At 38.5% G+C, this 21,522-nt stretch overlaps 24 non-coding genes across 24 annotated transcripts; all 24 read right to left on the reverse strand.

Moving 5' to 3' along the window:
• Positions 1-295: 295 nt before the first annotated feature.
• On the reverse strand, positions 296-368 carry trnaa-agc (transfer RNA alanine (anticodon AGC)). Its single transcript has one exon. It is a non-coding gene; the product is annotated as a tRNA-Ala (tRNA).
• A 1,181-nt stretch (positions 369-1,549) lies between these two features.
• Positions 1,550-1,622, reverse strand: trnaa-agc (transfer RNA alanine (anticodon AGC)). Its single transcript has one exon. It is a non-coding gene; the product is annotated as a tRNA-Ala (tRNA).
• Positions 1,623-1,944: 322 nt separating this feature from the next.
• trnaa-agc (transfer RNA alanine (anticodon AGC)) lies at positions 1,945-2,017 on the reverse strand. Its single transcript has one exon. It is a non-coding gene; the product is annotated as a tRNA-Ala (tRNA).
• Positions 2,018-2,357: 340 nt separating this feature from the next.
• trnaa-agc (transfer RNA alanine (anticodon AGC)) lies at positions 2,358-2,430 on the reverse strand. Its single transcript has one exon. It is a non-coding gene; the product is annotated as a tRNA-Ala (tRNA).
• A 768-nt stretch (positions 2,431-3,198) lies between these two features.
• Positions 3,199-3,271, reverse strand: trnaa-agc (transfer RNA alanine (anticodon AGC)). The gene has a single exon. It is a non-coding gene; the product is annotated as a tRNA-Ala (tRNA).
• Positions 3,272-3,769: 498 nt separating this feature from the next.
• On the reverse strand, positions 3,770-3,842 carry trnaa-agc (transfer RNA alanine (anticodon AGC)). Its single transcript has one exon. It is a non-coding gene; the product is annotated as a tRNA-Ala (tRNA).
• A 768-nt stretch (positions 3,843-4,610) lies between these two features.
• Positions 4,611-4,683, reverse strand: trnaa-agc (transfer RNA alanine (anticodon AGC)). The gene has a single exon. It is a non-coding gene; the product is annotated as a tRNA-Ala (tRNA).
• A 498-nt stretch (positions 4,684-5,181) lies between these two features.
• Positions 5,182-5,254, reverse strand: trnaa-agc (transfer RNA alanine (anticodon AGC)). The gene has a single exon. It is a non-coding gene; the product is annotated as a tRNA-Ala (tRNA).
• Positions 5,255-6,813: 1,559 nt separating this feature from the next.
• trnaa-agc (transfer RNA alanine (anticodon AGC)) lies at positions 6,814-6,886 on the reverse strand. The gene has a single exon. It is a non-coding gene; the product is annotated as a tRNA-Ala (tRNA).
• Positions 6,887-7,654: 768 nt separating this feature from the next.
• Positions 7,655-7,727, reverse strand: trnaa-agc (transfer RNA alanine (anticodon AGC)). Its single transcript has one exon. It is a non-coding gene; the product is annotated as a tRNA-Ala (tRNA).
• A 1,339-nt stretch (positions 7,728-9,066) lies between these two features.
• trnaa-agc (transfer RNA alanine (anticodon AGC)) lies at positions 9,067-9,139 on the reverse strand. Its single transcript has one exon. It is a non-coding gene; the product is annotated as a tRNA-Ala (tRNA).
• A 498-nt stretch (positions 9,140-9,637) lies between these two features.
• Positions 9,638-9,710, reverse strand: trnaa-agc (transfer RNA alanine (anticodon AGC)). The gene has a single exon. It is a non-coding gene; the product is annotated as a tRNA-Ala (tRNA).
• A 768-nt stretch (positions 9,711-10,478) lies between these two features.
• On the reverse strand, positions 10,479-10,551 carry trnaa-agc (transfer RNA alanine (anticodon AGC)). The gene has a single exon. It is a non-coding gene; the product is annotated as a tRNA-Ala (tRNA).
• A 498-nt stretch (positions 10,552-11,049) lies between these two features.
• On the reverse strand, positions 11,050-11,122 carry trnaa-agc (transfer RNA alanine (anticodon AGC)). Its single transcript has one exon. It is a non-coding gene; the product is annotated as a tRNA-Ala (tRNA).
• Positions 11,123-14,093: 2,971 nt separating this feature from the next.
• Positions 14,094-14,166, reverse strand: trnaa-agc (transfer RNA alanine (anticodon AGC)). Its single transcript has one exon. It is a non-coding gene; the product is annotated as a tRNA-Ala (tRNA).
• A 768-nt stretch (positions 14,167-14,934) lies between these two features.
• trnaa-agc (transfer RNA alanine (anticodon AGC)) lies at positions 14,935-15,007 on the reverse strand. The gene has a single exon. It is a non-coding gene; the product is annotated as a tRNA-Ala (tRNA).
• Positions 15,008-15,742: 735 nt separating this feature from the next.
• Positions 15,743-15,815, reverse strand: trnaa-agc (transfer RNA alanine (anticodon AGC)). The gene has a single exon. It is a non-coding gene; the product is annotated as a tRNA-Ala (tRNA).
• Positions 15,816-17,154: 1,339 nt separating this feature from the next.
• On the reverse strand, positions 17,155-17,227 carry trnaa-agc (transfer RNA alanine (anticodon AGC)). Its single transcript has one exon. It is a non-coding gene; the product is annotated as a tRNA-Ala (tRNA).
• A 768-nt stretch (positions 17,228-17,995) lies between these two features.
• On the reverse strand, positions 17,996-18,068 carry trnaa-agc (transfer RNA alanine (anticodon AGC)). Its single transcript has one exon. It is a non-coding gene; the product is annotated as a tRNA-Ala (tRNA).
• A 322-nt stretch (positions 18,069-18,390) lies between these two features.
• trnaa-agc (transfer RNA alanine (anticodon AGC)) lies at positions 18,391-18,463 on the reverse strand. Its single transcript has one exon. It is a non-coding gene; the product is annotated as a tRNA-Ala (tRNA).
• A 340-nt stretch (positions 18,464-18,803) lies between these two features.
• Positions 18,804-18,876, reverse strand: trnaa-agc (transfer RNA alanine (anticodon AGC)). The gene has a single exon. It is a non-coding gene; the product is annotated as a tRNA-Ala (tRNA).
• Positions 18,877-19,198: 322 nt separating this feature from the next.
• On the reverse strand, positions 19,199-19,271 carry trnaa-agc (transfer RNA alanine (anticodon AGC)). The gene has a single exon. It is a non-coding gene; the product is annotated as a tRNA-Ala (tRNA).
• Positions 19,272-20,847: 1,576 nt separating this feature from the next.
• trnaa-agc (transfer RNA alanine (anticodon AGC)) lies at positions 20,848-20,920 on the reverse strand. The gene has a single exon. It is a non-coding gene; the product is annotated as a tRNA-Ala (tRNA).
• A 340-nt stretch (positions 20,921-21,260) lies between these two features.
• Positions 21,261-21,333, reverse strand: trnaa-agc (transfer RNA alanine (anticodon AGC)). Its single transcript has one exon. It is a non-coding gene; the product is annotated as a tRNA-Ala (tRNA).
• Between the last annotated feature and the right edge of the window lie 189 nt (positions 21,334-21,522).

A 21,522-nucleotide genomic window follows, 5' to 3' on the forward strand; every position in this document is an offset into this window, starting at 1 on the left:
CACTGCAAATCTGCGCAAAAAGACTGGAAACGAAACATTTTGGTAAAACGAACAAACAACATCATTTTAATCTTATCTGCAAACATCGTTTCCTGCCTTTTTCTCCCCAGTGACATTTTGTCAGCAGTAACATTTTTAAAGTGTGTGGATTCAGGACCATTCATTAGATGTCTAAATTGGCAAAAGTGGGCAAATTGTGTTTTTATGCAGGAGAATATAAAACATTCCCTCAAGTTCTGAACAGAGGACAACTCTTTACTGTGATTTTTACTGTTGGAACTTGAACAGCTGCCTTTGGAGGATGCGGGCATCGATCCCGCTACCTCTCGCATGCTAAGCGAGCGCTCTACCATTTGAGCTAATCCCCCACACTGAAAGATGTTAGTAGCATGAGGGTTTCACCAAGAACAATATAGTTTTCTGTTTATTTTTATTAATATTGATTTCTGTTTTCTTTTTGGAAGTGCGTTATTTTTCAGATTTGAGAAGATAGTTCTTTATTCAATGATTATTGATTTCTAGGGGGAAATGATCACAAGGATTTTCTAATGTAGTTAACTTTTGTTCATGTACTCCGTGACTTTTTCAGGGCTTATCCAATAGACCTTCCGTGTAACAGCGTCGTCGTTAAGTTTGGCGCAGGTAATAGCATAGGGGGAGATCTTAGGGCAGTTTAAGTGGTACTGAACAGACTGAAAAAGGAGCTTTTGGAGGATGCGGGCATTTATCCCGCTACCTCTCGCATGCTAAGCGAGCGCTCTACCATTTGAGCTAATCCCCCATACAATGCAAGGTTACACGTCATTCAGTGGAGAGCGGAGTGGTCCGCTTCTACTTCAGTTACTCGTTGCGAAGGAAAACAGATTCCTTCATTGGTGTTTCTCAATGTACAACCAATTGAAGTAGCAATCCTGACGATGTTCACACGTAACAAACTGCATTGAAATAGAAATAGTGCGAAATTCATGAATGCATATATTTCAGAATTGCTGAATAGCAGTGGTCCTAGAAAAGAGATCCTGAGATAATAGATTTGATAATATAGACAAAGCAACATGTTTGCATATTGCAGCTGAGAAATAGTCAATATTGCAGATATGCAGAATTGTAGGGGATCTATAAACAAGTAATGAGAGAATATAGATCAGAATCAGAATCAGAATCTCTTTATTTCACCAAGTATGTTACACATACAAGGAATTTGTCTTGGTGAGAGCAACACGGATGAAAAGTAACAAAAAACACAGAACACAGTCTTAACCTAAAGGAAAATGACACTAAACATAAATAGGGTAGGGGATAAATTAAAAAAGTAAAAAGTACTAAAGGTAATAAAGACCTGAAAATATATTTACAGAAAAGAACATCTGTACAGGTGTACAAATGTACAAATAGTCATAGTGCAAATAGGCAGAGTGCAAAATAGCTGTTCAGTCCGGTTTGGTACAGTTCAGTTGTATGCTGAGCACTACAGTTTAACAAGACCAGAAACAAAACAGCTTCCAGGAAAAAACAGAGGTTTATTTATAACTCTAAACACTCACCTCATTGGAGGATGCGGGCATCGATCCCGCTACCTCTCGCATGCTAAGCGAGCGCTCTACCATTTGAGCTAATCCCCCATACACCCTTTCTAGTTTTTGCAACAACACTGCAAATCTGCGCAAAAAGACTGGAAACGAAACATTTTGGTAAAACGAACAAACAACATCATTTTAATCTTATCTGCAAACATCGTTTCCTGCCTTTTTCTCCCCAGTGACATTTTGTCAGCAGTAACATTTTTAAAGTGTGTGGATTCAGGACCATTCATTAGATGTCTAAATTGGCAAAAGTGGGCAAATTGTGTTTTTATGCAGGAGAATATAAAACATTCCCTCAAGTTCTGAACAGAGGACAACTCTTTACTGTGATTTTTACTGTTGGAACTTGAACAGCTGCCTTTGGAGGATGCGGGCATCGATCCCGCTACCTCTCGCATGCTAAGCGAGCGCTCTACCATTTGAGCTAATCCCCCACACTGAAAGAAGTTAGTAGCATGAGGGTTTCACCAAGAACAATATAGTTTTCTGTTTATTTTTATTAATATTGATTTCTGTTTTCTTTTTGGAAGTGCGTTATTTTTCAGATTTGAGAAGATAGTTCTTTATTCAATGATTATTGATTTCTAGGGGGAAATGATCACAAGGATTTTCTAATGTAGTGAACTTTTGTTCATGTACTCCGTGACTTTTTCAGGGCTTATCCAATAGACCTTCCGTGTAACAGCGTCGTCGTTAAGTTTGGCGCAGGTAATAGCATAGGGGGAGATCTTAGGGCAGTTTAAGTGGTACTGAACAGACTGAAAAAGGAGCTTTTGGAGGATGCGGGCATCGATCCCGCTACCTCTCGCATGCTAAGCGAGCGCTCTACCATTTGAGCTAATCCCCCATACAATGCAAGGTTACACGTCATTCAGTGGAGAGCGGAGTGGTCCGCTTCTACTTCAGTTACTCGTTGCGAAGGAAAACAGATTCCTTCATTGGTGTTTCTCAATGTACAACCAATTGAAGTAGCAATCCTGACGATGTTCACACGTAACAAACTGCATTGAAATAGAAATAGTGCGAAATTCATGAATGCATATATTTCAGAATTGCTGAATAGCAGTGGTCCTAGAAAAGAGATCCTGAGATAATAGATTTGATAATATAGACAAAGCAACATGTGTGCATATTGCAGCTGAGAAATAGTCAATATTGCAGATATGCAGAATTGTAGGGGATCTATAAACAAGTAATGAGAGAATATAGATCAGAATCAGAATCAGAATCTCTTTATTTCACCAAGTATGTTACACATACAAGGAATTTGTCTTGGTGAGAGCAACACGGATGAAAAGTAACAAAAAAAACAGAACACAGTCTTAACCTAAAGGAAAATGACACTAAACATAAATAGGGTAGGGGATAAATTAAAAAAGTAAAAAGTACTAAAGGTAATAAAGACCTGAAAATATATTTACAGAAAAGAACATCTGTACAGGTGTACAAATGTACAAATAGTCATAGTGCAAATAGGCAGAGTGCAAAATAGCTGTTCAGTCCGGTTTGGTACAGTTCAGTTGTATGCTGAGCACTACAGTTTAACAAGACCAGAAACAAAACAGCTTCCAGGAAAAAACAGAGGTTTATTTATAACTCAAAACACTCACTTCATTGGAGGATGCGGGCATCGATCCCGCTACCTCTCGCATGCTAAGCGAGTGCTCTACCATTTGAGCTAATCCCCCATACACCCTTTCAAGTTTTTGCAACAACACTGCAAATCTGCGCAAAAAGACTGGAAACGAAACATTTTGGTAAAACGAACAAACAACATCATTTTAATCTTATCTGCAAACATCGTTTCCTGCCTTTTTCTCCCCAGTGACATTTTGTCAGCAGTAACATTTTTAAAGTGTGTGGATTCAGGATCATTTCACCAAGAACAATATAGTTTTCTGTTTATTTTTATTAATATTGATTTCTGTTTTCTTTTTGGAAGTGCGTTATTTTTCAGATTTGAGAAGATAGTTCTTTATTCAATGATTATTGATTTCTAGGGGGAAATGATCACAAGGATTTTCTAATGTAGTGAACTTTTGTTCATGTACTCCGTGACTTTTTCAGGGTTTATCCAATAGACCTTCCGTGTAACAGCGTCGTCGTTAAGTTTGGCGCAGGTAATAGCATAGGGGGAGATCTTAGGGCAGTTTAAGTGGTACTGAACAGACTGAAAAAGAAGCTTTTGGAGGATGCGGGCATCGATCCCGCTACCTCTCGCATGCTAAGCGAGCGCTCTACCATTTGAGCTAATCCCCCATACAATGCAAGGTTACACGTCATTCAGTGGAGAGCGGAGTGGTCCGCTTCTACTTCAGTTACTCGTTGCGAAGGAAAACAGATTCCTTCATTGGTGTTTCTCAATGTACAACCAATTGAAGTAGCAATCCTGACGATGTTCACACGTAACAAACTGCATTGAAATAGAAATAGTGCGAAATTCATGAATGCATATATTTCAGAATTGCTGAATAGCAGTGGTCCTAGAAAAGAGATCCTGAGATAATAGATTTGATAATATAGACAAAGCAACATGTGTGCATATTGCAGCTGAGAAATAGTCAATATTGCAGATATGCAGAATTGTAGGGGATCTATAAACAAGTAATGAGAGAATATAGATCAGAATCAGAATCAGAATCTCTTTATTTCACCAAGTATGTTACACATACAAGGAATTTGTCATAGTGAGAGCAACACGGATGAAAAGTAACAAAAAACACAGAACACAGTCTTAACCTAAAGGAAAATGACACTAAACATAAATAGGGTAGGGGATAAATTAAAAAAGTAAAAAGTACTAAAGGTAATAAAGACCTGATAATATATTTACAGAAAAGAACATCTGTACAGGTGTATAAATGTACAAATAGTCATAGTGCAAATAGGCAGAGTGCAAAATAGCTGTTCAGTCCGGTTTGGTACAGTTCAGTTGTATGCTGAGCACTACAGTTTAACAAGACCAGAAACAAAACAGCTTCCAGGAAAAAACAGAGGTTTATTTATAACTCTAAACACTCACTTCATTGGAGGATGCGGGCATCGATCCCGCTACCTCTCGCATGCTAAGCGAGCGCTCTACCATTTGAGCTAATCCCCCATACACCCTTTCAAGTTTTTGCAACAACACTGCAAATCTGCGCAAAAAGACTGGAAACGAAACATTTTGGTAAAACGAACAAACAACATCATTTTAATCTTATCTGCAAACATCGTTTCCTGCCTTTTTCTCCCCAGTGACATTTTGTCAGCAGTAACATTTTTAAAGTGTGTGGATTCAGGATCATTTCACCAAGAACAATATAGTTTTCTGTTTATTTTTATTAATATTGATTTCTGTTTTCTTTTTGGAAGTGCGTTATTTTTCAGATTTGAGAAGATAGTTCTTTATTCAATGATTATTGATTTCTAGGGGGAAATGATCACAAGGATTTTCTAATGTAGTGAACTTTTGTTCATGTACTCCGTGACTTTTTCAGGGCTTATCCAATAGACCTTCCGTGTAACAGCGTCGTCGTTAAGTTTGGCGCAGGTAATAGCATAGGGGGAGATCTTAGGGCAGTTTAAGTGGTACTGAACAGACTGAAAAAGGAGCTTTTGGAGGATGCGGGCATCGATCCCGCTACCTCTCGCATGCTAAGCGAGCGCTCTACCATTTGAGCTAATCCCCCATACAATGCAAGGTTACACGTCATTCAGTGGAGAGCGGAGTGGTCCGCTTCTACTTCAGTTACTCGTTGCGAACGAAAACAGATTCATTCATTGGTGTTTCTCAATGTACAACCAATTGAAGTAGCAATCCTGACGATGTTCACACGTAACAAACTGCATTGAAATAGAAATAGTGCGAAATTCATGAATGCATATATTTCAGAATTGCTGAATAGCAGTGGTCCTAGAAAAGAGATCCTGAGATAATAGATTTGATAATATAGACAAAGCAACATGTGTGCATATTGCAGCTGAGAAATAGTCAATATTGCAGATATGCAGAATTGTAGGGGATCTATAAACAAGTAATGAGAGAATATAGATCAGAATCAGAATCAGAATCTCTTTATTTCACCAAGTATGTTACACATACAAGGAATTTGTCTTGGTGAGAGCAACACGGATGACAAGTAACAAAAAACACAGAACACAGTCTTAACCTAAAGGAAAATGACACTAAACATAAATAGGGTAGGGGATAAATTAAAAAAGTAAAAAGTACTAAAGGTAATAAAGACCTGAAAATATATTTACAGAAAAGAACATCTGTACAGGTGTACAAATGTACAAATACTCATAGTGCAAATAGGCAGAGTGCAAAATAGCTGTTCAGTCCGGTTTGGTACAGTTCAGTTGTATGCTGAGCACTACAGTTTAACAAGACCAGAAACAAAACAGCTTCCAGGAAAAAACAGAGGTTTATTTATAACTCTAAGCACTCACTTCATTGGAGAATGCGGGCATCGATCCTGCTACCTCTCGCATGCTAAGAGAGCGCTCTACCATACACCCTTTCAAGTTTTTGCAACAACACTGCAAATCTGCGCAAAAAGACTGGAAACGAAACATTTTGGTAAAACGAACAAACAACATCATTTTAATCTTATCTGCAAACATCGTTTCCTGCCTTTTTCTCCCCAGTGACATTTTGTCAGCAGTAACATTTTTAAAGTGTGTGGATTCAGGACCATTCATTAGATGTCTAAATTGGCAAAAGTGGGCAAATTGTGTTTTTATGCAGGAGAATATAAAACATTCCCTCAAGTTCTGAACAGAGGACAACTCTTTACTGTGATTTTTACTGTTGGAACTTGAACAGCTGCCTTTGGAGGATGCGGGCATCGATCCCGCTACCTCTCGCATGCTAAGCGAGCGCTCTACCATTTGAGCTAATCCCCGACACTGAAAGAAGTTAGTAGCATGAGGGTTTCACCAAGAACAATATAGTTTTCTGTTTATTTTTATTAATATTGATTTCTGTTTTCTTTTTGGAAGTGCGTTATTTTTCAGATTTGAGAAGATAATTCTTTATTCAATGATTATTGATTTCTAGGGGGAAATGATCACAAGGATTTTCTAATGTAGTGAACTTTTGTTCATGTACTCCGTGACTTTTTCAGGGCTTATCCAATAGACCTTCCGTGTAACAGCGTCGTCGTTAAGTTTGGCGCAGGTAATAGCATAGGGGGAGATCTTACGGCAGTTTAAGTGGTACTGAACACACTGAAAAAGGAGCTTTTGGAGGATGCGGGCATCGATCCCGCTACCTCTCGCATGCTAAGCGAGCGCTCTACCATTTGAGCTAATCCCCCATACAATGCAAGGTTACACGTCATTCAGTGGAGAGCGGAGTGGTCCGCTTCTACTTCAGTTACTCGTTGCGAAGGAAAACAGATTCCTTCATTGGTGTTTCTCAATGTACAACCAATTGAAGTAGCAATCCTGACGATGTTCACACGTAACAAACTGCATTGAAATAGAAATAGTGCGAAATTCTTGAATGCATATATTTCAGAATTGCTGAATAGCAGTGGTCCTAGAAAAGAGATCCTGAGATAATAGATTTGATAATATAGACAAAGCAACATGTGTGCATATTGCAGCTGAGAAATAGTCAATATTGCAGATATGCAGAATTGTAGGGGATCTATAAACAAGTAATGGGAGAATATAGATCAGAATCAGAATCAGAATCTCTTTATTTCACCAAGTATGTTACACATACAAGGAATTTGTCTTGGTGAGAGCAACACGGATGACAAGTAACAAAAAACACAGAACACAGTTTTAACCTAAAGGAAAATGACACTAAACATAAATAGGGTAGGGGATAAATTAAAAAAGTAAAAAGTACTAAAGGTAATAAAGACCTGAAAATATATTTACAGAAAAGAACATCTGTACAGGTGTACAAATGTACAAATAGTCATAGTGCAAATAGGCAGAGTGCAAAATAGCTGTTCAGTCCGGTTTGGTACAGTTCAGTTGTATGCTGAGCACTACAGTTTAACAAGACCAGAAACAAAACAGCTTCCAGGAAAAAACAGAGGTTTATTTATAACTCTAAACACTCACTTCATTGGAGGATGCGGGCATCGATCCCGCTACCTCTCGCATGCTAAGCGAGCGCTCTACCATTTGAGCTAATCCCCCATACACCCTTTCAAGTTTTTGCAACAACACTGCAAATCTGCGCAAAAAGACTGGAAACGAAACATTTTGGTAAAACGAACAAACAACATCATTTTAATCTTATCTGCAAACATCGTTTCCTGCCTTTTTCTCCCCAGTGACATTTTGTCAGCAGTAACATTTTTAAAGTGTGTGGATTCAGGATAATTTCACCAAGAACAATATAGTTTTCTGTTTATTTTTATTAATATTGATTTCTGTTTTCTTTTTGGAAGTGCGTTATTTTTTAGATTTGAGAAGATAGTTCTTTATTCAATGATTATTGATTTCTAGGGGGAAATGATCACAAGGATTTTCTAATGTAGTGAACTTTTGTTCATGTACTCCGTGACTTTTTCAGGGCTTATCCAATAGACCTTCCGTGTAACAGCGTCGTCGTTAAGTTTGGCGCAGGTAATAGCATAGGGGGAGATCTTAGGGCAGTTTAAGTGGTACTGAACAGACTGAAAAAGGAGCTTTTGGAGCATGCGGGCATCGATCCCGCTATCTCCCGCATGCTAAGCGAGCGCTCTACCATTTGAGCTAATCCCCCATACAATGCGAGGTTACACGTCATTCAGTGGAGAGCGGAGTGGTCCGCTTCTACTTCAGTTACTCGTTGCGAAGGAAAACAGATTCCTTCATTGGTGTTTCTCAATGTACAACCAATTGAAGTAGCAATCCTGACGATGTTCACACGTAACAAACTGCATTGAAATAGAAATAGTGCGAAATTCATGAATGCATATATTTCAGAATTGCTGAATAGCAGTGGTCCTAGAAAAGAGATCCTGAGATAATAGATTTGATAATATAGACAAAGCAACATGTGTGCATATTGCAGCTGAGAAATAGTCAATATTGCAGATATGCAGAATTGTAGGGGATCTATAAACAAGTAATGAGAGAATATAGATCAGAATCAGAATCAGAATCTCTTTATTTCACCAAGTATGTTACACATACAAGGAATTTGTCTTGGTGAGAGCAACACGGATGAAAAGTAACAAAAAACACAGAACACAGTCTTAACCTAAAGGAAAATGACACTAAACATAAATAGGGTAGGGGATAAATTAAAAAAGTAAAAAGTACTAAAGGTAATAAAGACCTGAAAATATATTTACAGAAAAGAACATCTGTACAGGTGTACAAATGTACAAATAGTCATAGTGCAAATAGGCAGAGTGCAAAATAGCTGTTCAGTCCGGTTTGGTACAGTTCAGTTGTATGCTGAGCACTACAGTTTAACAAGACCAGAAACAAAACAGCTTCCAGGAAAAAACAGAGGTTTATTTATAACTCAAAACACTCACTTCATTGGAGGATGCGGGCATCGATCCCGCTACCTCTCGCATGCTAAGCGAGCGCTCTACCATTTGAGCTAATCCCCCATACACCCTTTCAAGTCTTTGCAACAACACTGCAAATCTGCGCAAAAAGACTGGAAACGAAACATTTTGGTAAAACGAACAAACAACATCATTTTAATCTTATCTGCAAACATCGTTTCCTGCCTTTTTCTCCCCAGTGACATTTTGTCAGCAGTAACATTTTTAAAGTGTGTGGATTCAGGATCATTTCACCAAGAACAATATAGTTTTCTGTTTATTTTTATTAATATTGATTTCTGTTTTCTTTTTGGAAGTGCGTTATTTTTCAGATTTGAGAAGATAGTTCTTTATTCAATGATTATTGATTTCTAGGGGGAAATGATCACAAGGATTTTCTAATGTAGTGAACTTTTGTTCATGTACTCCGTGACTTTTTCAGGGTTTATCCAATAGACCTTCCGTGTAACAGCGTCGTCGTTAAGTTTGGCGCAGGTAATAGCATAGGGGGAGATCTTAGGGCAGTTTAAGTGGTACTGAACAGACTGAAAAAGAAGCTTTTGGAGGATGCGGGCATCGATCCCGCTACCTCTCGCATGCTAAGCGAGCGCTCTACCATTTGAGCTAATCCCCCATACAATGCAAGGTTACACGTCATTCAGTGGAGAGCGGAGTGGTCCGCTTCTACTTCAGTTACTCGTTGCGAAGGAAAACAGATTCCTTCATTGGTGTTTCTCAATGTACAACCAATTGAAGTAGCAATCCTGACGATGTTCACACGTAACAAACTGCATTGAAATAGAAATAGTGCGAAATTCATGAATGCATATATTTCAGAATTGCTGAATAGCAGTGGTCCTAGAAAAGAGATCCTGAGATAATAGATTTGATAATATAGACAAAGCAACATGTGTGCATATTGCAGCTGAGAAATAGTCAATATTGCAGATATGCAGAATTGTAGGGGATCTATAAACAAGTAATGAGAGAATATAGATCAGAATCAGAATCAGAATCTCTTTATTTCACCAAGTATGTTACACATACAAGGAATTTGTCATAGTGAGAGCAACACGGATGAAAAGTAACAAAAAACACAGAACACAGTCTTAACCTAAAGGAAAATGACACTAAACATAAATAGGGTAGGGGATAAATTAAAAAAGTAAAAAGTACTAAAGGTAATAAAGACCTGATAATATATTTACAGAAAAGAACATCTGTACAGGTGTACAAATGTACAAATAGTCATAGTGCAAATAGGCAGAGTGCAAAATAGCTGTTCAGTCCGGTTTGGTACAGTTCAGTTGTATGCTGAGCACTACAGTTTAACAAGACCAGAAACAAAACAGCTTCCAGGAAAAAACAGAGGTTTATTTATAACTCTAAACACTCACTTCATTGGAGGATGCGGGCATCGATCCCGCTACCTCTCGCATGCTAAGCGAGCGCTCTACCATTTGAGCTAATCCCCCATACACCCTTTCAAGTTTTTGCAACAACACTGCAAATCTGCGCAAAAAGACTGGAAACGAAACATTTTGGTAAAACGAACAAACAACATCATTTTAATCTTATCTGCAAACATCGTTTCCTGCCTTTTTCTCCCCAGTGACATTTTGTCAGCAGTAACATTTTTAAAGTGTGTGGATTCAGGATCATTTCACCAAGAACAATATAGTTTTCTGTTTATTTTTATTAATATTGATTTCTGTTTTCTTTTTGGAAGTGCGTTATTTTTCAGATTTGAGAAGATAGTTCTTTATTCAATGATTATTGATTTCTAGGGGGAAATGATCACAAGGATTTTCTAATGTAGTGAACTTTTGTTCATGTACTCCGTGACTTTTTCAGGGCTTATCCAATAGACCTTCCGTGTAACAGCGTCGTCGTTAAGTTTGGCGCAGGTAATAGCATAGGGGGAGATCTTAGGGCAGTTTAAGTGGTACTGAACAGACTGAAAAAGGAGCTTTTGGAGGATGCGGGCATCGATCCCGCTACCTCTCGCATGCTAAGCGAGCGCTCTACCATTTGAGCTAATCCCCCATACAATGCAAGGTTACACGTCATTCAGTGGAGAGCGGAGTGGTCCGCTTCTACTTCAGTTACTCGTTGCGAACGAAAACAGATTCATTCATTGGTGTTTCTCAATGTACAACCAATTGAAGTAGCAATCCTGACGATGTTCACACGTAACAAACTGCATTGAAATAGAAATAGTGCGAAATTCATGAATGCATATATTTCAGAATTGCTGAATAGCAGTGGTCCTAGAAAAGAGATCCTGAGATAATAGATTTGATAATATAGACAAAGCAACATGTGTGCATATTGCAGCTGAGAAATAGTCAATATTGCAGATATGCAGAATTGTAGGGGATCTATAAACAAGTAATGAGAGAATATAGATCAGAATCAGAATCAGAATCTCTTTATTTCACCAAGTATGTTACACATACAAGGAATTTGTCTTGGTGAGAGCAACACGGATGACAAGTAACAAAAAACACAGAACACAGTCTTAACCTAAAGGAAAATGACACTAAACATAAATAGGGTAGGGGATAAATTAAAAAAGTAAAAAGTACTAAAGGTAATAAAGACCTGAAAATATATTTACAGAAAAGAACATCTGTACAGGTGTACAAATGTACAAATACTCATAGTGCAAATAGGCAGAGTGCAAAATAGCTGTTCAGTCCGGTTTGGTACAGTTCAGTTGTATGCTGAGCACTACAGTTTAACAAGACCAGAAACAAAACAGCTTCCAGGAAAAAACAGAGGTTTATTTATAACTCTAAACACTCACTTCATTGGAGAATGCGGGCATCGATCCTGCTACCTCTCGCATGCTAAGAGAGCGCTCTACCATACACCCTTTCAAGTTTTTGCAACAACACTGCAAATCTGCGCAAAAAGACTGGAAACGAAACATTTTGGTAAAACGAACAAACAACATCATTTTAATCTTATCTGCAAACATCGTTTCCTGCCTTTTTCTCCCCAGTGACATTTTGTCAGCAGTAACATTTTTAAAGTGTGTGGATTCAGGACCATTCATTAGATGTCTAAATTGGCAAAAGTGGGCAAATTGTGTTTTTATGCAGGAGAATATAAAACATTCCCTCAAGTTCTGAACAGAGGACAACTCTTTACTGTGATTTTTACTGTTGGAACTTGAACAGCTGCCTTTGGAGGATGCGGGCATCGATCCCGCTACCTCTCGCATGCTAAGCGAGCGCTCTACCATTTGAGCTAATCCCCGACACTGAAAGAAGTTAGTAGCATGAGGGTTTCACCAAGAACAATATAGTTTTCTGTTTATTTTTATTAATATTGATTTCTGTTTTCTTTTTGGAAGTGCGTTATTTTTCAGATTTGAGAAGATAATTCTTTATTCAATGATTATTGATTTCTAGGGGGAAATGATCACAAGGATTTTCTAATGTAGTGAACTTTTGTTCATGTACTCCGTGACTTTTTCAGGGCTTATCCAATAGACCTTCCGTGTAACAGCGTCGTCGTTAAGTTTGGCGCAGGTAATAGCATAGGGGGAGATCTTAGGGCAGTTTAAGTGGTACTGAACAGACTGAAAAAGGAGCTTTTGGAGGATGCGGGCATCGATCCCGCTACCTTTCGCATGCTAAGCGAGCGCTCTACCATTTGAGCTAATCCCCCATACAATGCAAGGTTACACGTCATTCAGTGGAGAGCGGAGTGGTCCGCTTCTACTTCAGTTACTCGTTGCGAAGGAAAACAGATTCCTTCATTGGTGTTTCTCAATGTACAACCAATTGAAGTAGCAATCCTGACGATGTTCACACGTAACAAACTGCATTGAAATAGAAATAGTGCGAAATTCATGAATGCATATATTTCAGAATTGCTGAATAGCAGTGGTCCTAGAAAAGAGATCCTGAGATAATAGATTTGATAATATAGACAAAGCAACATGTGTGCATATTGCAGATGAGAAATAGTCAATATTGCAGATATGCAGAATTGTAGGGGATCTATAAACAAGTAATGAGAGAATATAGATCAGAATCAGAATCAGAATCTCTTTATTTCACCAAGTATGTTACACATACAAGGAATTTGTCATAGTGAGAGCAACACGGATGAAAAGTAACAAAAAACACAGAACACAGTCTTAACCTAAAGGAAAATGACACTAAACATAAATAGGGTAGGGGATAAATTAAAAAAGTAAAAAGTACTAAAGGTAATAAAGACCTGAAAATATATTTACAGAAAAGAACATCTGTACAGGTGTACAAATGTACAAATAGTCATAGTGCAAATAGGCAGAGTGCAAAATAGCTGTTCAGTCCGGTTTGGTACAGTTCAGTTGTATGCTGAGCACTACAGTTTAACAAGACCAGAAACAAAACAGCTTCCAGGAAAAAACAGAGGTTTATTTATAACTCTAAACACTCACTCCATTGGAGGATGCGGGCATCGATCCCGCTACCTCTCGCATGCTAAGCGAGCGTTCTACCATTTGAGCTAATCCCCCATACACCCTTTCAAGTTTTTGCAACAACACTGCACATCTGCGCAAAAAGACTGGAAACTAAACATTTTGGTAAAACGAACAAACAACATCATTTTAATCTTATCTGCAAACATCGTTTCCTGCCTTTTTCTCCCCAGTGACATTTTGTCAGCAGTAACATTTTTAAAGTGTGTGGATTCAGGATCATTTCACCAAGAACAATATAGTTTTCTGTTTATTTTTATTAATATTGATTTCTGTTTTCTTTTTGGAAGTGCGTTATTTTTCAGATTTGAGAAGATAGTTCTTTATTCAATGATTATTGATTTCTAGGGGGAAATGATCACAAGGATTTTCTAATGTAGTGAACTTTTGTTCATGTACTCCGTGACTTTTTCAGGGCTTATCCAATAGACCTTCCGTGTAACAGCGTCGTCGTTAAGTTTGGCGCAGGTAATAGCATAGGGGGAGATCTTAGGGCAGTTTAAGTGGTACTGAACAGATTGAAAAAGGAGCTTTTGGAGGATGCGGGCATCGATCCCGCTACCTCTCGCATGCTAAGCGAGCGCTCTACCATTTGAGCTAATCCCCCATACAATGCAAGGTTACACGTCATTCAGTGGAGAGCGGAGTGGTCCGCTTCTACTTCAGTTACTCGTTGCGAAGGAAAACAGATTCCTTCATTGGTGTTTCTCAATGTACAACCAATTGAAGTAGCAATCCTGACGATGTTCACACGTAACAAACTGCATTGAAATAGAAATAGTGCGAAATTCATGAATGCATATATTTCAGAATTGCTGAATAGCAGTGGTCCTAGAAAAGAGATCCTGAGATAATAGATTTGATAATATAGACAAAGCAACATGTGTGCATATTGCAGCTGAGAAATAGTCAATATTGCAGATATGCAGAATTGTAGGGGATCTATAAACAAGTAATGAGAGAATATAGATCAGAATCAGAATCAGAATCTCTTTATTTCACCAAGTATGTTACACATACAAGGAATTTGTCTTGGTGAGAGCAACACGGATGACAAGTAACAAAAAACACAGAACACAGTCTTAACCTAAAGGAAAATGACACTAAACATAAATAGGGTAGGGGATAAATTAAAAAAGTAAAAAGTACTAAAGGTAATAAAGACCTGAAAATATATTTACAGAAAAGAACATCTGTACAGGTGTACAAATGTACAAATAGTCATAGTGCAAATAGGCAGAGTGCAAAATAGCTGTTCAGTCCGGTTTGGTACAGTTCAGTTGTATGCTGAGCACTACAGTTTAACAAGACCAGAAACAAAACAGCTTCCAGGAAAAAACAGAGGTTTATTTATAACTCTAAACACTCACTTCATTGGAGGATGCGGGCATCGATCCCGCTACCTCTCGCATGCTAAGCGAGCGCTCTACCATTTGAGCTAATCCCCCATACACCCTTTCAGGTTTTTGCAACAACACTGCAAATCTGCGCAAAAAGACTGGAAACGAAACATTTTGGTAAAACGAACAAACAACATCATTTTAATCTTATCTGCAAACATCGTTTCCTGCCTTTTTCTCCCCAGTGACATTTTGTCAGCAGTAAAATTTTTAAAGTGTGTGGATTCAGGACCATTCATTAGATGTCTAAATTGGCAAAAGTGGGCAAATTGTGTTTTTATGCAGGAGAATATAAAACATTCCCTCAAGTTCTGAACAGAGGACAACTCTTTACTGTGATTTTTACTGTTGGAACTTGAACAGCTGCCTTTGGAGGATGCGGGCATCGATCCCGCTACCTCTCGCATGCTAAGCGAGCGCTCTACCATTTGAGCTAATCCCCGACACTGAAAGAAGTTAGTAGCATGAGGGTTTCACCAAGAACAATATAGTTTTCTGTTTATTTTTATTAATATTGATTTCTGTTTTCTTTTTGGAAGTGCGTTATTTTTCAGATTTGAGAAGATAATTCTTTATTCAATGATTATTGATTTCTAGGGGGAAATGATCACAAGGATTTTCTAATGTAGTGAACTTTTGTTCATGTACTCCGTGACTTTTTCAGGGCTTATCCAATAGACCTTCCGTGTAACAGCGTCGTCGTTAAGTTTGGCGCAGGTAATAGCATAGGGGGAGATCTTAGGGCAGTTTAAGTGGTACTGAACAGACTGAAAAAGGAGCTTTTGGAGGATGCGGGCATCGATCCCGCTACCTCTCGCATGCTAAGCGAGCGCTCTACCATTTGAGCTAATCCCCCATACAATGCAAGGTTACACGTCATTCAGTGGAGAGCGGAGTGGTCCGCTTCTACTTCAGTTACTCGTTGCGAAGGAAAACAGATTCCTTCATTGGTGTTTCTCAATGTACAACCAATTGAAGTAGCAATCCTGACGATGTTCACACGTAACAAACTGCATTGAAATAGAAATAGTGCGAAATTCATGAATGCATATATTTCAGAATTGCTGAATAGCAGTGGTCCTAGAAAAGAGATCCTGAGATAATAGATTTGATAATATAGACAAAGCAACATGTGTGCATATTGCAGATGAGAAATAGTCAATATTGCAGATATGCAGAATTGTAGGGGATCTATAAACAAGTAATGAGAGAATATAGATCAGAATCAGAATCAGAATCTCTTTATTTCACCAAGTATGTTACACATACAAGGAATTTGTCATAGTGAGAGCAACACGGATGAAAAGTAACAAAAAACACAGAACACAGTCTTAACCTAAAGGAAAATGACACTAAACATAAATAGGGTAGGGGATAAATTAAAAAAGTAAAAAGTACTAAAGGTAATAAAGACCTGAAAATATATTTACAGAAAAGAACATCTGTACAGGTGTACAAATGTACAAATAGTCATAGTGCAAATAGGCAGAGTGCAAAATAGCTGTTCAGTCCGGTTTGGTACAGTTCAGTTGTATGCTGAGCACTACAGTTTAACAAGACCAGAAACAAAACAGCTTCCAGGAAAAAACAGAGGTTTATTTATAACTCTAAACACTCACTCCATTGGAGGATGCGGGCATCGATCCCGCTACCTCTCGCATGCTAAGCGAGCGTTCTACCATTTGAGCTAATCCCCCATACACCCTTTCAAGTTTTTGCAACAACACTGCACATCTGCGCAAAAAGACTGGAAACGAAACATTTTGGTAAAACGAACAAACAACATCATTTTAATCTTATCTGCAAACATCGTTTCCTGCCTTTTTCTCCCCAGTGACATTTTGTCAGCAGTAACATTTTTAAAGTGTGTGGATTCAGGATCATTTCACCAAGAACAATATAGTTTTCTGTTTATTTTTATTAATATTGATTTCTGTTTTCTTTTTGGAAGTGCGTTATTTTTCAGATTTGAGAAGATAGTTCTTTATTCAATGATTATTGATTTCTAGGGGGAAATGATCACAAGGATTTTCTAATGTAGTGAACTTTTGTTCATGTACTCCGTGACTTTTTCAGGGCTTATCCAATAGACCTTCCGTGTAACAGCGTCGTCGTTAAGTTTGGCGCAGGTAATAGCATAGGGGGAGATCTTAGGGCAGTTTAAGTGGTACTGAACAGATTGAAAAAGGAGCTTTTGGAGGATGCGGGCATCGATCCCGCTACCTCTCGCATGCTAAGCGAGCGCTCTACCATTTGAGCTAATCCCCCATACAATGCAAGGTTACACGTCATTCAGTGGAGAGCGGAGTGGTCCGCTTCTACTTCAGTTACTCGTTGCGAAGGAAAACAGATTCCTTCATTGGTGTTTCTCAATGTACAACCAATTGAAGTAGCAATCCTGACGATGTTCACACGTAACAAACTGCATTGAAATAGAAATAGTGCGAAATTCATGAATGCATATATTTCAGAATTGCTGAATAGCAGTGGTCCTAGAAAAGAGATCCTGAGATAATAGATTTGATAATATAGACAAAGCAACATGTGTGCATATTGCAGCTGAGAAATAGTCAATATTGCAGATATGCAGAATTGTAGGGGATCTATAAACAAGTAATGAGAGAATATAGATCAGAATCAGAATCAGAATCTCTTTATTTCACCAAGTATGTTACACATACAAGGAATTTGTCTTGGTGAGAGCAACACGGATGACAAGTAACAAAAAACACAGAACAAAGTCTTAACCTAAAGGAAAATGACACTAAACATAAATAGGGTAGGGGATAAATTAAAAAAGTAAAAAGTACTAAAGGTAATAAAGACCTGAAAATATATTTACAGAAAAGAACATCTGTACAGGTGTACAAATGTACAAATAGTCATAGTGCAAATAGGCAGAGTGCAAAATAGCTGTTCAGTCCGGTTTGGTACAGTTCAGTTGTATGCTGAGCACTACAGTTTAACAAGACCAGAAACAAAACAGCTTCCAGGAAAAAACAGAGGTTTATTTATAACTCTAAACACTCACTTCATTGGAGGATGCGGGCATCGATCCCGCTACCTCTCGCATGCTAAGCGAGCACTCTACCATTTGAGCTAATCCCCCATACACCCTTTCTGGTTTTTGCAACAACACTGCAAATCTGCGCAAAAAGACTGGAAACGAAACATTTTGGTAAAACGAACAAACAACATCATTTTAATCTTATCTGCAAACATCGTTTCCTGCCTTTTTCTCCCCAGTGACATTTTGTCAGCAGTAACATTTTTAAAGTGTGTGGATTCAGGACCATTCATTAGATGTCTAAATTGGCAAAAGTGGGCAAATTGTGTTTTTATGCAGGAGAATATAAAACATTCCCTCAAGTTCTGAACAGAGGACAACTCTTTACTGTGATTTTTACTGTCGGAACTTGAACAGCTGCCTTTGGAGGATGCGGGCATCGATCCCGCTACCTCTCGCATGCTAAGCGAGCGCTCTACCATTTGAGCTAATCCCCCACACTGAAAGAAGTTAGTAGCATGAGGGTTTCACCAAGAACAATATAGTTTTCTGTTTATTTTTATTAATATTGATTTCTGTTTTCTTTTTGGAAGTGCGTTATTTTTCAGATTTGAGAAGATAGTTCTTTATTCAATGATTATTGATTTCTAGGGGGAAATGATCACAAGGATTTTCTAATGTAGTGAACTTTTGTTCATGTACTCCGTGACTTTTTCAGGGCTTATCCAATAGACCTTCCGTGTAACAGCGTCGTCGTTAAGTTTGGCGCAGGTAATAGCATAGGGGGAGATCTTAGGGCAGTTTAAGTGGTACTGAACAGACTGAAAAAGGAGCTTTTGGAGGATGCGGGCATCGATCCCGCTACCTCTCGCATGCTAAGCGAGCGCTCTACCATTTGAGCTAATCCCCCATACACCCTTTCAAGTTTTTGCAACAACACTGCAAATCTGCGCAAAAAGACTGGAAACGAAACATTTTGGTAAAACGAACAAACAACATCATTTTAATCTTATCTGCAAACATCGTTTCCTGCCTTTTTCTCCCCAGTGACATTTTGTCAGCAGTAACATTTTTAAAGTGTGTGGATTCAGGACCATTCATTAGATGTCTAAATTGGCAGAAGTGGGCAAATTGTGTTTTTATGCAGGAGAATATAAAACATTCCCTCAAGTTCTGAACAGAGGACAACTCTTTACTGTGATTTTTACTGTTGGAACTTGAACAGCTGCCTTTGGAGGATGCGGGCATCGATCCCGCTACCTCTCGCATGCTAAGCGAGCGCTCTACCATTTGAGCTAATCCCCCACACTGAAAGAAGTTAGTAGCATGAGGGTTTCACCAAGAACAATATAGTTTTCTGTTTATTTTTATTAATATTGATTTCTGTTTTCTTTTTGGAAGTGCGTTATTTTTCAGATTTGAGAAGATAGTTCTTTATTCAATGATTATTGATTTCTAGGGGGAAATGATCCCAAGGATTTTCTAATGTAGTGAACTTTTGTTCATGTACTCCGTGACTTTTTCAGGGCTTATCCAATAGACCTTCCGTGTAACAGCGTCGTCGTTAAGTTTGGCGCAGGTAATAGCATAGGGGGAGATCTTAGGGCAGTTTAAGTGGTACTGAACAGACTGAAAAAGGAGCTTTTGGAGGATGCGGGCATCGATCCCGCTACCTCTCGCATGCTAAGAGAGCGCTCTACCATTTGAGCTAATCCCCCATACAATGCGAGGTTACACGTCATTCAGTGGAGAGCGGAGTGGTCCGCTTCTACTTCAGTTACTCGTTGCGAAGGAAAACAGATTCCTTCATTGGTGTTTCTCAATGTACAACCAATTGAAGTAGCAATCCTGACGATGTTCACACGTAACAAACTGCATTGAAATAGAAATAGTGCGAAATTCATGAATGCATATATTTCAGAATTGCTGAATAGCAGTGGTCCTAGAAAAGAGATCCTGAGATAATAGATTTGATAATATAGACAAAGCAACATGTGTGCATATTGCAGCTGAGAAATAGTCAATATTGCAGATATGCAGAATTGTAGGGGATCTATAAACAAGTAATGAGAGAATATAGATCAGAATCAGAATCAGAATCTCTTTATTTCACCAAGTATGTTACACATACAAGGAATTTGTCTTGGTGAGAGCAACACGGATGAAAAGTAACAAAAAACACAGAACACAGTCTTAACCTAAAGGAAAATGACACTAAACATAAATAGGGTAGGGGATAAATTAAAAAAGTAAAAAGTACTAAAGGTAATAAAGACCTGAAAATATATTTACAGAAAAGAACATCTGTACAGGTGTACAAATGTACAAATAGTCATAGTGCAAATAGGCAGAGTGCAAAATAGCTGTTCAGTCCGGTTTGGTACAGTTCAGTTGTATGCTGAGCACTACAGTTTAACAAGACCAGAAACAAAACAGCTTCCAGGAAAAAACAGAGGTTTATTTATAACTCTAAACACTCACTTCATTGGAGGATGCGGGCATCGATCCCGCTACCTCTCCCATGCTAAGCGAGCGCTCTAACATTTGAGCTAATCCCCCATACACCCTTTCTAGTTTTTGCAACAACACTGCAAATCTGCGCAAAAAGACTGGAAACGAAACATTTTGGTAAAACGAACAAACAACATCATTTTAATCTTATCTGCAAACATCGTTTCCTGCCTTTTTCTCCCCAGTGACATTTTGTCAGCAGTAACATTTTTAAAGTGTGTGGATTCAGGACCATTCATTAGATGTCTAAATTGGCAAAAGTGGGCAAATTGTGTTTTTATGCAGGACAATATATAACATTCCCTCAAGTTCCGAACAGAGGACAACTCTTTACTGTGATTTTTACTGTTGGAACTTGAACAGCTGCCTTTGGAGGATGCGGGCATCGATCCCGCTACCTCTCGCATGCTAAGCGAGCGCTCTACCATTTGAGCTAATCCCCCACACTGAAAGAAGTTAGTAGCATGAGGGTTTCACCAAGAACAATATAGTTTTCTGTTTATTTTTATTAATATTGATTTCTGTTTTCTTTTTGGAAGTGCGTTATTTTTCAGATTTGAGAAGATAGTTCTTTATTCAATGATTATTGATTTCTAGGGGGAAATGATCCCAAGGATTTTCTAATGTAGTGAACTTTTGTTCATGTACTCCGTGACTTTTTCAGGGCTTATCCAATAGACCTTCCGTGTAACAGCGTCGTCGTTAAGTTTGGCGCAGGTAATAGCATAGGGGGAGATCTTAGGGCAGTTTAAGTGGTACTGAACAGACTGAAAAAGGAGCTTTTGGAGGATGCGGGCATCGATCCCGCTACCTCTCGCATGCTAAGCGAGCGCTCTACCATTTGAGCTAATCCCCCATACAATGCGAGGTTACACGTCATTCAGTGGAGAGCGGAGTGGTCCGCTTCTACTTCAGTTACTCGTTGCGAAGGAAAACAGATTCCTTCATTGGTGTTTCTCAATGTACAACCAATTGAAGTAGCAATCCTGACGATGTTCACACGTAACAAACTGCATTGAAATAGAAATAGTGCGAAATTCATGAA

This window comes from Salminus brasiliensis, chromosome 18, assembly GCF_030463535.1.
Source record: "Salminus brasiliensis chromosome 18, fSalBra1.hap2, whole genome shotgun sequence".
NCBI classification, from domain to species: Eukaryota; Metazoa; Chordata; class Actinopteri; order Characiformes; family Bryconidae; genus Salminus; species Salminus brasiliensis.